The sequence below is a fragment of the Eptatretus burgeri genome, chromosome 4 (assembly GCF_056783735.1).
Source record: "Eptatretus burgeri isolate ZD-2024b chromosome 4, Ebu_testis_v1, whole genome shotgun sequence".
Lineage (NCBI taxonomy): Eukaryota > Metazoa > Chordata > Myxini > Myxiniformes > Myxinidae > Eptatretus > Eptatretus burgeri.
Window position 1 is genome coordinate 15,147,989 of NC_140964.1, and position 12,341 is coordinate 15,160,329.

The 12,341-nt window shown below is 44.5% G+C and overlaps 1 protein-coding gene across 6 annotated transcripts in view; it reads right to left on the minus strand.

Annotated features, from left to right (window-relative positions):
- Positions 1–12,341, minus strand: part of TAX1BP1 (Tax1 binding protein 1) — a 248,109-nt gene that overhangs the window by 227,243 nt on the left and 8,525 nt on the right. The window lies entirely within an intron of this gene.

The window sequence follows — 12,341 nt, forward strand, 5'->3', positions numbered from 1 at the left end:
CTGAACTGCATGAGATAATGCATTCTGTGATCAAATGCATCAATTCCATCAAAGCGAATGCCAAATGTGAACGTCTGTTCAAGAAGTTTTGTGAGGCTAACAATGCAGAACATGAGAGATTGTTGCTCCACACTGAAGTAAGGTGGTTATCAAAGGGAAACTGCCTCAAAAGATTTATGGAAGTGTTTGAACCTCTCAGCGAGTTTTTGAAGGGCAAACCTGAAATTAATCTCCTGTTGACCACAGACGGCAAAGCTTATGTGAGCTACTTGACGGACATTTTTGAGAAGCTTTGTTCTTTAAACAAGCAGCTCCAAGGAGCCAATGCGACGCTCTGTGATGCAAAAGCAAAGATATTTGGATTTGTGCCGATGCAACATATCGTCAAGAAATTTTAGCTAATTCCCTTGGTTGAAAGAATGCGAGTTAACTGACAAGGCAAAGAACGTCATTGTTGACCACTTGAAAATGTTGGTTAATGACTTCAATGACAGATTTCATGATTTGAAAGCAATGGAGTTCCCTTCTTGGTTGACTCAGCCGTTTGTTGGATTTATCAAAAGTACCAGAGCAATACCAAGACGAGTTATGTGAGTTGCAACAAGGCGAGTCTGTGAAAACTCTTTTCATGATCAAAGGAACCATGATGTGGCTGTCTGAGGAGAGCGAAAATAAATATCCAAACTCGACTACTTTGACAAGGGAAATATTGATAAATTTTCCATAATCTTATTTAGTCGAATGTGGATTTAGTGTTGTTACCGATTTGCTGCAAGCTAAGAGAAATCGACTGGAAATCACGAAACGTGGTGATTTAAGGCTGAAACTGACACAATTGGTTCCTCGAATCAAACAAATCTACAGCCAGCGTCAAGGGCAGGGCTCCCATTGAAGTGAGTAGCAATTGAATAAAATTTGCAATAAAGTTTTAATAAAGCCTTTTGAATACATATGTAGTATATACTGTAGTGTCTCCAATCATGGTGGGGCATACGATTTTTTTGAAAATCAGTGGAGCGTGGGACAAAAAAGGTTGAGAAACACTGCACAAGAACCCCACAAGGAGGGGTTCTATCTCACATGTATTTAACAGCATAACTAACTTTTAGGACCTGTATGTTGAATGCATATGGTTTCCAGATCTGTAACAATATATATAATAATTTTAAATAAAGATAAATTTATGTATTAAAAAAAAACAAATAAATATATATAAAAATAAAATATGTATCGAAAAATTATATATATATATATATATAAATAAAATAAAATTATATATACATACATATACATCCAAATATCATCCATCCATCCGTTGGGACCATACTCTGTGCAGAATGTTGTTACTGCCTTCGCAGTCTCCTGCACTATTGGGCACAATCCTGGATGGGTCGCCCCTCCACACAGGATACTTGAATGGCTCAATCATCCCAGCAAGCTGGTACTCATTTTGTCAATCCCACCTGGTATTAATTCAATGGCAGCGGGATTTGAACTCAGGACCCGAGGAACCCAAGCCCAGCCAAACCATTAAGCAAACACCAGGCATATTAGCTCACAGTCTCAGGTTACTACCATGTGCGAGGGGGTAACTCTTACAGTACATACATATATTATACAAGGTATACAACGAAATGTGACCGAATGATTTTTACATGGATATAAAGTGAAGGTAAGCAAATAAAGGAAGCAAATAAATCATACTTATTCCAGTGTGAAGCAGGTCATTTTTTTTTCTGCTGGTTTTCTATATATTGTTGAGAGTAAAATCAATTGAATTCATCTCCAGTTCTCCAGCATTTAATTGAACAAACAATTACTCAATGTTTCGATCAGCAACACGAGACGATTGTGCATCCGCTGACCCTTCAAAAGAGGAAATAAATAATTATAAATTCCCCATATCAAAGAGAAAATGGGGGTGGGCACAGCCGGTCACACTAATCAACCCCTCCACCCACAATGCGTGTTGCTGAAACTTTGAATCAATGTGTCAAAATGTGAAGGTCATAGGTCTAGTTCTAGAATGGCATTGATTGGTGGGTCCGGCTGTGCTGACACTTAACTGCATGCACTGTTTCTTCGTGTTGCCAATTGAAACTTTGAGTAATTGTTTGATCAATTTGTTTGAGAACTCAAGAAGAATTCATTTGATATACATTAGTGATGCTTTATTGATTGAAATAAAATATATGGCAACATGCAGCCTGCACAAAGCATACCCAACTGTTGCCTTGGTGCTAAAATTCCATCTTTATGAAATGGAAATGATTTATTAAGCAATGGTGATGTACCTTAACAAATCAGGCAGTTAATTAAATACTTAATCAGCTCAAAAAATAAAAATAAAAATAAATGTGGAATGGATAACTTGAGGAAAAGCCTTGATAAATTCAATTATAATGTATTGTTATGGTTTTGGAAGACCCCGGGGAGTCATAAACACAGAAAGGTTCCCTAGTGTAGTTATATCTGAAGCAATTTTGTTCACCAATCTCACCCCTCTCCCTCGTACTGATGGAAGGGAAAAATTTGTTGTGCATGTAATTAGAACTAATCCCATTGTTCTCTTCCTAATTCTCCAACTACGTACGAAAACCTCATTCACAAACACGTAATATCAAATCTTTATTCTTATACTCCATCCTCAAATTCCATGATTAAACACTTCTGAACTCTTTACAGATTCCATCACCGCAACTCATTCAATCCACCAAATCACGCCACCAATCCATTCAGTAACACTTCAATAGCATACATTCGAACACAGACCCTCTTTTAGCACAGCAGACCCTAGTCGCCAGCCAGCCCTTCGAGTGTCGCTCTCGTCGTGCCTCCAAGCCACCAGTGCCATTCCAGCAGCCCGCCCATCACATCCCTGGAACCAATCGCAATGAACTGATCGCAGTGCGCCAGCCAATCAGTGGGGTTGGTTCACGCAAAGCGGACATGAAAGGTGACAGGAATGTGGGTGATAAGAGGCCAGACAGAGCAGTTCGGAGTCGAGTTGATTAAAGTTCTTTGAGAGAGTCAGAGTTGAGTCACAGTCAGAGTGGGAGCTCCAAAGAGCTACGTGTGTCAGATTAGTTCTGGAGAGCTCAGTGGAGAAGTTCAGCAAAGCAGCCCGCACAGTTCAGAGTTGGTTGGTAATTGAGTGGAGCATCCAATGCGGGCCACGCCAAGCACCGAGGATGCAGCGGGACAGACGCGGAGACGCAAGCTGCCAGGCATAATTACCACCTCCCACACAAAGTTTCTCCTATGTGCGTTGTGGAACCAACAACAAACTCTTGAGTGTAGAAAGGGTTCTTAACCCTCATACAAGCCTTGACAATGTATACAAAAAAAATGGGTCAAAGGTGATTCTCCCCAGACCTGACTTCCCTCCCTCCACATTTTCCACACACATCTTACATCTTTGAACCTTGCAGCATGCACACCTCATTGACTCAGCCCGTCATGGAGTATCAACCGAGTCCACAACATTTCTTTTCAGAGCTCGCATTACATGCATTCACATACACCGCACCTCCGATCTGCACTTCTCACTCAACCGCACCACACACCGTTAGTCACCATGCGAGCCATCCGGCTCACATACATGTGAAGCCAGGGTTGACACCATTCCGCACCTACTTCGCTGATCTATCCATCAACCTTTCTCCTGTCCTCCCCTTCTTAAAGAATGAGTGAGGCACCTGTGTGTGTGGATTCGTGACAAGATGACCGACTAAGGGGCCTATGTGTTTGGGGTAACATCTTTCTTTGTGAGAGTGTTCTTGCTTTATAAAAATACACGTTTTGCCTTGTACATGCGTGCATATCCCAAATCTTCGATAAACTATTTCCAACCTGCCAAAGTCTTTTTCTACATTGGTTAGACGAAGTATGTAATGAGTGGATGGAAGTTCTGCCCCACAGTTTTAAGGTCTTAAGGGATTAGCAAACGTTCCACTTACGGTATTGCTCGGCCGTTCTTGATTGACAAGTCGGGCATTGAGCACGGTTCCCTTTCTGAGGGAATTTGCAAGGAAGGTAACACAGGAATTGGACTCGAGGGCCCTACCTAAATTAATGCTCTCAGGTGGCGTCTATCGTTGCTTTGCAACCCGTCATGCCGCGGAGTTATCTACGGCTCGTTGGCTTCACGGTCATAAGTCAGAGAATAGGTCAGTGACCTGGAGCAGCCAAACCTATAACAATATTCTAAAGGTGGTGTGCTGCAAGCAAACTGCAAAATAACAATTGTATCAATTCTCGCCATCCATTGGTGACAAAGGACAAAACCCTGAGGTTCCCTTCTTGATTGATTTGCACACAGTTCTGGAGAGCAGGTAAAGGTGAAGCAGGTGAACTCCAAACTTGAGTGCATCAGAGAATGAAAGAAAACTATGCAACAAAGCAACTTTTGACTGGCTAATCTCCTTCTTCTCCCTCCTGCCTCCTCACTCCTCAATTGGCTTTTCCATTTATATCCTTGGAGTGTTTGGGGGGGGGGGGGTGCTGGATGGGGGACAAAGGTCCATCTGTCAACAAAATACTGATACCACCTGTACGACAAAATGTAGAAGTAACCAGAAAATCTCTTGAACCACATGACGATGTTTCAACACAGGTTAAAGTCTAACGACAACAACTATAAGTGCCATTCAAGCAACTGAAAGCTTTACGATTTAGGAGAAGTGGCCGTGTGTCCGTGCCTGCTCCTGCCAAGGCTCGCTTGCATCTACAGGAAATGATGGGAACTCGACACTTCTTATCCACGGATATTTCTTGTATTTCCGATATTTTCCTTTGTCCGATTTGCATCCAGGAACACGACGACTATGGTTCACCATTTTGAAATTGCCACTCTTTCATTTAAATGCTGAAAATTATATTTAAAATACTATTCGACTTCGACTTCATGCGAGCAACGGCAGGGTTAAAAGTGCCCCAATTTGTGAAAGCGAGTCACTGAAAAAGCACAGACAGCGTATGCGTGAAAGGCCTCAACAGCATACATACATCATTTTGAAAGCCCCGTGTTAGAAATCACACTGAAACAACCTTGCTCAGGTCATCTGAACCAATATTATCCATCCCCTTGATATATCGTAAACCAATAGTTTTGAGGAAACATGGCCCATCTCACGATGACATCATTGAGAAACCTTGCCTTATCCATGAACAGCAATGATTGATCTGTTTAATGAATTCAGTCCCATAAAGATAGAGCACGAATCTCATATTGCCCCCACACAATAGCAAGCCCTTCCTTCTCCAAAGTGAAGTCATTTTTCTCATGATTCATTAGTTTCATGCCCACACAATTCACAGGGGAAGTTTGCCCTGATGTCGCTGCAAAAGAACACCTCCGAATACCAATATCAGAAGAATCAGTCCTAAGCACAAAAACCTTACTGGTCTAGCAGTGCGGCACGCCGCAGACATCGTGCACAGCAGCCCCCTAAGGTTGAAAGCATTCTCACCACAAATGTGGATATGGATCAAAATGTCATTTCGGTTGACAATCAACATTTCCCACTTACAACCTGCAATCTCCTCATGGAAGTGTAGCTGCTGCATTCGCCATCCTAAATGGTATCTTCAAAAACTCATCAGTGTCGTCTGTCATCAGAAATGCAACCTTGAGTGCATCTTCTTCAACTCCTGGTACCTGACAATACCCCTTGCTCAAGTCAATCTTGGGAGAATACTAATCCGATCTCAGGTTCTGGAAGAGATCAATGAATGTCACCAATGACTCCAGGTTAGATATGGTGGTTTTAAGCTTCCGGTTATCAAAACAAACACAGCTGGTCTTTTCTTTCCTTCACACCATCATCAATGGTGACCATATGCTGAATGAAACTGTCAAATTATTGCCATCTCCCCAATCTCCAAATATATTGTACCAACTAAAGGACTCATGTGATATGGTTTTGACAGACCAGGCCCACTTAGAGTCAAGATAACCTGATGATTGATCAAGATCCGAATCCACGGAAAATATATAAACATATCCTGATATGTACAGTCGTGGCCAAAAATATTAGCACCCTTGCACTTTTTTCAAATAAATTGTTGATATTATAAAATCTTTTGGTATCCACATATATTTTTTTATTTGGTTTGCAGTGGAACAAAACAAAAAAACAAAGCTGAAAACAAATACTAAATTTTAGCTCATTACAGCAGGCGCACCATTATTACAGCGCGTGCGCTGTATACAATTGTACCGAGTTTGAAATGTCCCCGGTGTCTACCACGTCTCCGGTGTCCCGTCCCCCCCCCCCACCCACGTGCCTCAAGACAGCCAATGACGGCCGTCCGGTAGATGCAGTGCGTAACCGAGACGGAAATAGCGAGAATTGACAGAAATACCCAAGTATTTCATTTATTGCTTGACGGGAAAAAAAAAAAAAAAACAAGAAACGCGCCCCTCTCATGTATGAACGAACGAGACGTCATTTCCGCCCACCGTCGCATTTCGCGCCGAGAGACGTCATTTCCGCCCACCGTCGCATTTCGCGCCGAGAGACGTCATTTCCGCCCACCGTCGCATTTCGCGCCGAGAGACGTCATTTCCGCCCACCGTCGCATTTCGCGCCGAGAGACGTCATTTCCGCCCACCGTCGCATTTCGCGCCGAGAGACGTCATTTCCGCCCACCGTCGCATTTCGCGCCGAGAGACGTCATTTCCGCCCACCGTCGCATTTCGCGCCGAGAGACGTCATTTCCGCCCACCGTCGCATTTCGCGCCGAGAGACGTCATTTCCGCCCACCGTCGCATTTCGCGCCGAGAGACGTCATTTCCGCCCACCGTCGCATTTCGCGCCGAGAGACGTCATTTCCGCCCACCGTCGCATTTCGCGCCGAGAGACGTCATTTCCGCCCACCGTCGCATTTCGCGCCGAGAGACGTCATTTCCGCCCACCGTCGCATTTCGCGCCGAGAGACGTCATTTCCGCCCACCGTCGCATTTCGCGCCGAGAGACGTCATTTCCGCCCACCGTCGCATTTCGCGCCGAGAGACGTCATTTCCGCCCACCGTCGCATTTCGCGCCGAGAGACGTCATTTCCGCCCACCGTCGCATTTCGCGCCGAAAGACGTCATTTCCGCCCACCGTCGCATTTCGCGCCGAAAGACGTCATTTCCGCCCACCGTCGCATTTCGCGCCGAAAGACGTCATTTCCGCCCACCGTCGCATTTCGCGCCGAAAGACGTCATTTCCGCCCACCGTCGCATTTCGCGCCGAAAGACGTCATTTCCGCCCACCGTCGCATTTCGCGCCGAAAGACGTCATTTCCGCCCACCGTCGCATTTCGCGCCGAAAGACGTCATTTCCGCCCACCGTCGCATTTCGCGCCGAAAGACGTCATTTCCGCCCACCGTCGCATTTCGCGCCGAAAGACGTCATTTCCGCCCACCGTCGCATTTCGCGCCGAAAGACGTCATTTCCGCCCACCGTCGCATTTCGCGCCGAAAGACGTCATTTCCGCCCACCGTCGCATTTCGCGCCGAAAGACGTCATTTCCGCCCACCGTCGCATTTCGCGCCGAAAGACGTCATTTCCGCCCACCGTCGCATTTCGCGCCGAAAGACGTCATTTCCGCCCACCGTCGCATTTCGCGCCGAAAGACGTCATTTCCGCCCACCGTCGCATTTCGCGCCGAAAGACGTCATTTCCGCCCACCGTCGCATTTCGCGCCGAAAGACGTCATTTCCGCCCACCGTCGCATTTCGCGCCGAAAGACGTCATTTCCGCCCACCGTCGCATTTCGCGCCGAAAGACGTCATTTCCGCCCACCGTCGCATTTCGCGCCGAAAGACGTCATTTCCGCCCACCGTCGCATTTCGCGCCGAAAGACGTCATTTCCGCCCACCGTCGCATTTCGCGCCGAAAGACGTCATTTCCGCCCACCGTCGCATTTCGCGCCGAAAGACGTCATTTCCGCCCACCGTCGCATTTCGCGCCGAAAGACGTCATTTCCGCCCACCGTCGCATTTCGCGCCGAGAGACGTCATTTCCGCCCACCGTCGCATTTCGCGCCGAAAGACGTCATTTCCGCCCACCGTCGCATTTCGCGCCGAAAGACGTCATTTCCGCCCACCGTCGCATTTCGCGCCGAAAGACGTCATTTCCGCCCACCGTCGCATTTCGCGCCGAAAGACGTCATTTCCGCCCACCGTCGCATTTCGCGCCGAAAGACGTCATTTCCCCCCTCCGTCGCATTTCACGCCGATCGTCGAAAGCTGAAAGCTAAGTTCTTCTTATGCTATCATTCGTTTGCGGCCACGCTGTATCGAACGATTTCATTCCTTCCGTAATATATAAAGGTGCTTATCACAATAATAACAAGATTTTTACATTTCAAATATTAAGTACGCTTTTTAATTGTTAACCTCTGCCATCGAAGATCAGATGTTACTGTTTTCACCCCTTTCTGTTTGTTTGTTTGTATGTTTGTGAACAGTATTACGGAAAAACTCCGACGGATTTCGACGAAACTTGGTGGGGGGGGGGGGTTAGGTATGGTCCAAGGATCATGTCATTAGATTTTGGACTTGCCCCCCCCCCAAAAAAAATTGTTAGAGAAAATTTTTTTTTTTTTTTTGCATTTCCACATGTTTAAGTGATTTCCAACCCCGCCCCCCCCCCAAAAAAAAAATGTTGGAGAAAAGAACTATAGCTCTGTCAGCACTGTTGACATATTTAATGAATAAGATATAAGGTTCACTTGAGTGACCCAGCAGTATTGGCGGCAGAGGTTTTGCACTCTCCCGAGTGCTCCCCCTCTAGTTTTTCAACTGAAAAAACATAAGTTGCAGATTTTAACATTAGTGTACTCATTTGCTTCACCACACGTGCTGTATTGAAGGATTTCACTTGATACACACAGAAATCCTAAAATGGCCTGGACAATATTATTGGCACATTTTGGAAATAATTAGATTTCAAGCAGATGATTCTCCTTCACTTTGGAATTGAACTCACCTGTGGTGAGTTTGAATAGAGAAAAGGAGCCACTCTGCTGTTTTGTGTCAGTGTGTGTACCGTAACGAGCATGGAGAAAAAAAAAAAAAAAGAGAAAATTGTCTGAGGAGGTCAGACACAAGATTGTAGCCAAGCAAGGACAATCTCAAGGATACAAGTCCATCTTCAGAGATCTTGATGTTTCTGTATTCACCATACGCAATGTTATCAGCAAGTTTAAGGTCCATAGCACTGTAGCCAACATCCCTGGACGTGGGCGCAAAAGAAAACTTAATCGAAGATTGCAGCGAAGAATTGTTTGAATGGTGGAGAAAGCACCTCAATCAATTGCCAAACACATTCAAGCTGACCTTCAGACACAAGGTACGACAGTTTCAACTCGCACCGTCCGTCACCAACTCAATGAAAGGGGGTTCTATGGTAGGAGACCCAGGAGGACCCCAATGCTGAGAGAGACACATAACAAAGCCTGACTGGAGTTTTCCAAAACACACCTGAAAAGCCAAAATCCTTCTGGGAGAATGTCCTGTGGACAGACGAGACCAAATTCGAACATCATCTCTACGTTTGCAGAAAATAAAATGAATCCTTCAAAGAAAAGAACACCTTCCCTACAATCAAACATGGAGGAGGTTCAGTGATGTTTTGGGGTTGCTGTGCTGTCTCTGGCACTGGGTGCCTTGAATGTGTGCATGGCATCATGAAATCAGGAGATTACCAAAGCATTTTGGATCGCAATGTTCAACCCAGTGTCAGAAAGCTAGGTCTCCGTCGAAGGTCATGAGTCTTGCAGCAGGACAATGACCCAAAACACACTTCAAAAAGCACCCAGGAATAGTTAAAGACAAAATGCTGGACTGTTCTGAAGTGGCCAGCAATGAGTCCAGATCTAAATCCCATTGAAAACCTGTGGGGAGATCTGAAAACAGCAGTTGGGAGAATGCACCCTTCAAATCTAGGAGAACTGGAACAGTTTGCACAAGAGTGGGCCAAACTGCCAGTAGAGAGGTTCCCATCGTGTGCTGCCTTTTTGGCTGCTGGTCGCATCATTGGTTATGGGTGCAACTATGCCGCTGATGCGATGCTCCTATTACCAGTATACTGGTGTTCATTCTGCCAACCTCAGAATGATGACAGGCTGAGTCAATCCCCTGGTGTTAATTCAGTGGCCAACGGGGCTCAAACTCAGGACCCAAGGATGCCAAGCCACCACCCTAACTGCGAAGCCAACACCAGGCTTAGAGAGGAGAGAAGTGTAGGAAGCTCATTCATGGCTATCGGAACTGCTTGACTGCAGTTATTTTGTCCAAAGGCTGTGCTACCAAATATTAAGTCGAGGGTGTCAAGAATTTTATCAATCCCATTTGTTTTTATTTTCTGATAAATGTTCTGCAACATTAACACTGAAATAAAGAATTGTGGAGACCAAATACTTTTGTCAATTTCAATTTATTTTTTATAAAAAATTGTGAGTCATTTGAAAAAAGTTCAAGGGTGCCAATATTTTTGGTCATGACAGTATTCGTGACAGACCCAAACTCCTTTCTTTGTGCACAGGTTGGATGCTGATGAAACCACATCAGCCACCGTTTCCTTGGACAAGCTTGAGGTCAGGTTTGTCATCACCACGTTATCCATAGGCATTTCATTTGGCCCAACAGCAGCATATTCTTAGCAGTTGGAAATAAAACTCCTTTCCCAAAATCTTTCTGCCACAACTTCAGCTGGTCTCTCCTCCCAATGGGAGGTCAAAACTCCGGTAATACAGGAGGAGCCATCTAATCATTCTTCTGCAGCTGGACCTACAAAGTCACCACATAATCCTCTTGCCATGCTGGAACGGGATTGCCCGGTGCCCTAAACTCCTGCACATTAACAATAATCAGGTCGTAGATTGCATCTGTCAGGCATTGCGCTTCAACCACATCAGTTAGGTAAAGCAGTAATCTACCTTAATTTTAACAATTGGCAATTTTAACCTCAAATAATTTCTCAACCAGACTATAAATTGCTCAGCACCTCTTGAACCTTTAATGACGTCCTTTGGTGACGACGTCAGCCGGCTGTCTGATCTGCCAGCATTCTCTGGTGGACATGAAAGATCCCACCATTGTCTTTTGAAAAGAGTAGGCCATGATGTGCAGCTTCCAAAGACAAAGTTTAAATTATTGCCCCGATTTACCGCAGGAGCACTGGCTGCATCAGCGATTTTGCTGCGCCTCCAGAAACGATGCAACTTGCAGCATAATCCACAAGTGGTCAAGAATACAAACTTTAAAATGGATGAACGAACAAAATAAATAAATAAATGTGACAATTCAACAAAAATAAAGATGAGTCAACTACAAACATGGCCAAACATCAGGCGTTTCAAAAACTACCTTCATTAGGAAGGCATGTATCTACCACTCCATTACAACAGAATTGATTTGAAAAATAAAATAAACCTTTACAAGCGACAGGTCTTGGGACCAAGTGCAAATGTATCAATTAATGTTTAAAATGCTAATTGTCACACATTTTCAAATGAGGAAATCTATGGTGACAGGAAAAAAAAAAGACAAAAATCATTTCACACGCACTTGTAAAGTACAAACTAATACCTCGAGAAAAATGCAGCAAACAGCAATAAAGCAGTGGTCCAAAGTACGTATAAACATACGACACGCGAACAAGTCATGCTGGGCGATGTAGCATCGTCGACGTGTCCAACAAGGCTCTTACAAACCACACTCAGTCGAGCGCATACCTCCGCCAGGCTGAACAGTTTACGTTTTGTACCCCACCGATAAGCCGGATCTGAACCAAAATCGAATCGGTTCGTTCTGGTCACCTGTCCAACTCATCCACAACTTTTTGAGATATCATACTCTGTTTAATGAGTCAAGGATGAAAATTATTTTTTGGTGCAATCATGGGATTAAATTCACCCAAAATACCACGTAATTTAAAACGTGGCACATACGGAATTGTGTTACAGCTCAGTGAACAATTATCATAACGAGTAGAAATAGAAACTCCAAAAAGGTGACATGAAGAAAGCAAAAAATAGAATGGAGCCGTTACTCCAGGTTCCCCACCTTTTGGGCGGTACGAGGAACACACATCTGCAATATGAAAGCTAAATCTTGAACGTTTTTTGAAATATTGCAAACACAAGATAAGTTCCTGAGATGGTTGCCATGACATTTTTATATTTTATTTTTATTTGTATTTTTAATTGCCACGTGATATCAGGTTGAGATGTCATGAAGGATAGACATCTGCAATATGAAAGCTCAATGTTCAACACAAAAGTACATGGACAAACCATCGGTCGGTCAGACAGAGCTCATTTAAATGTCCCAGTCTCCGACCTTG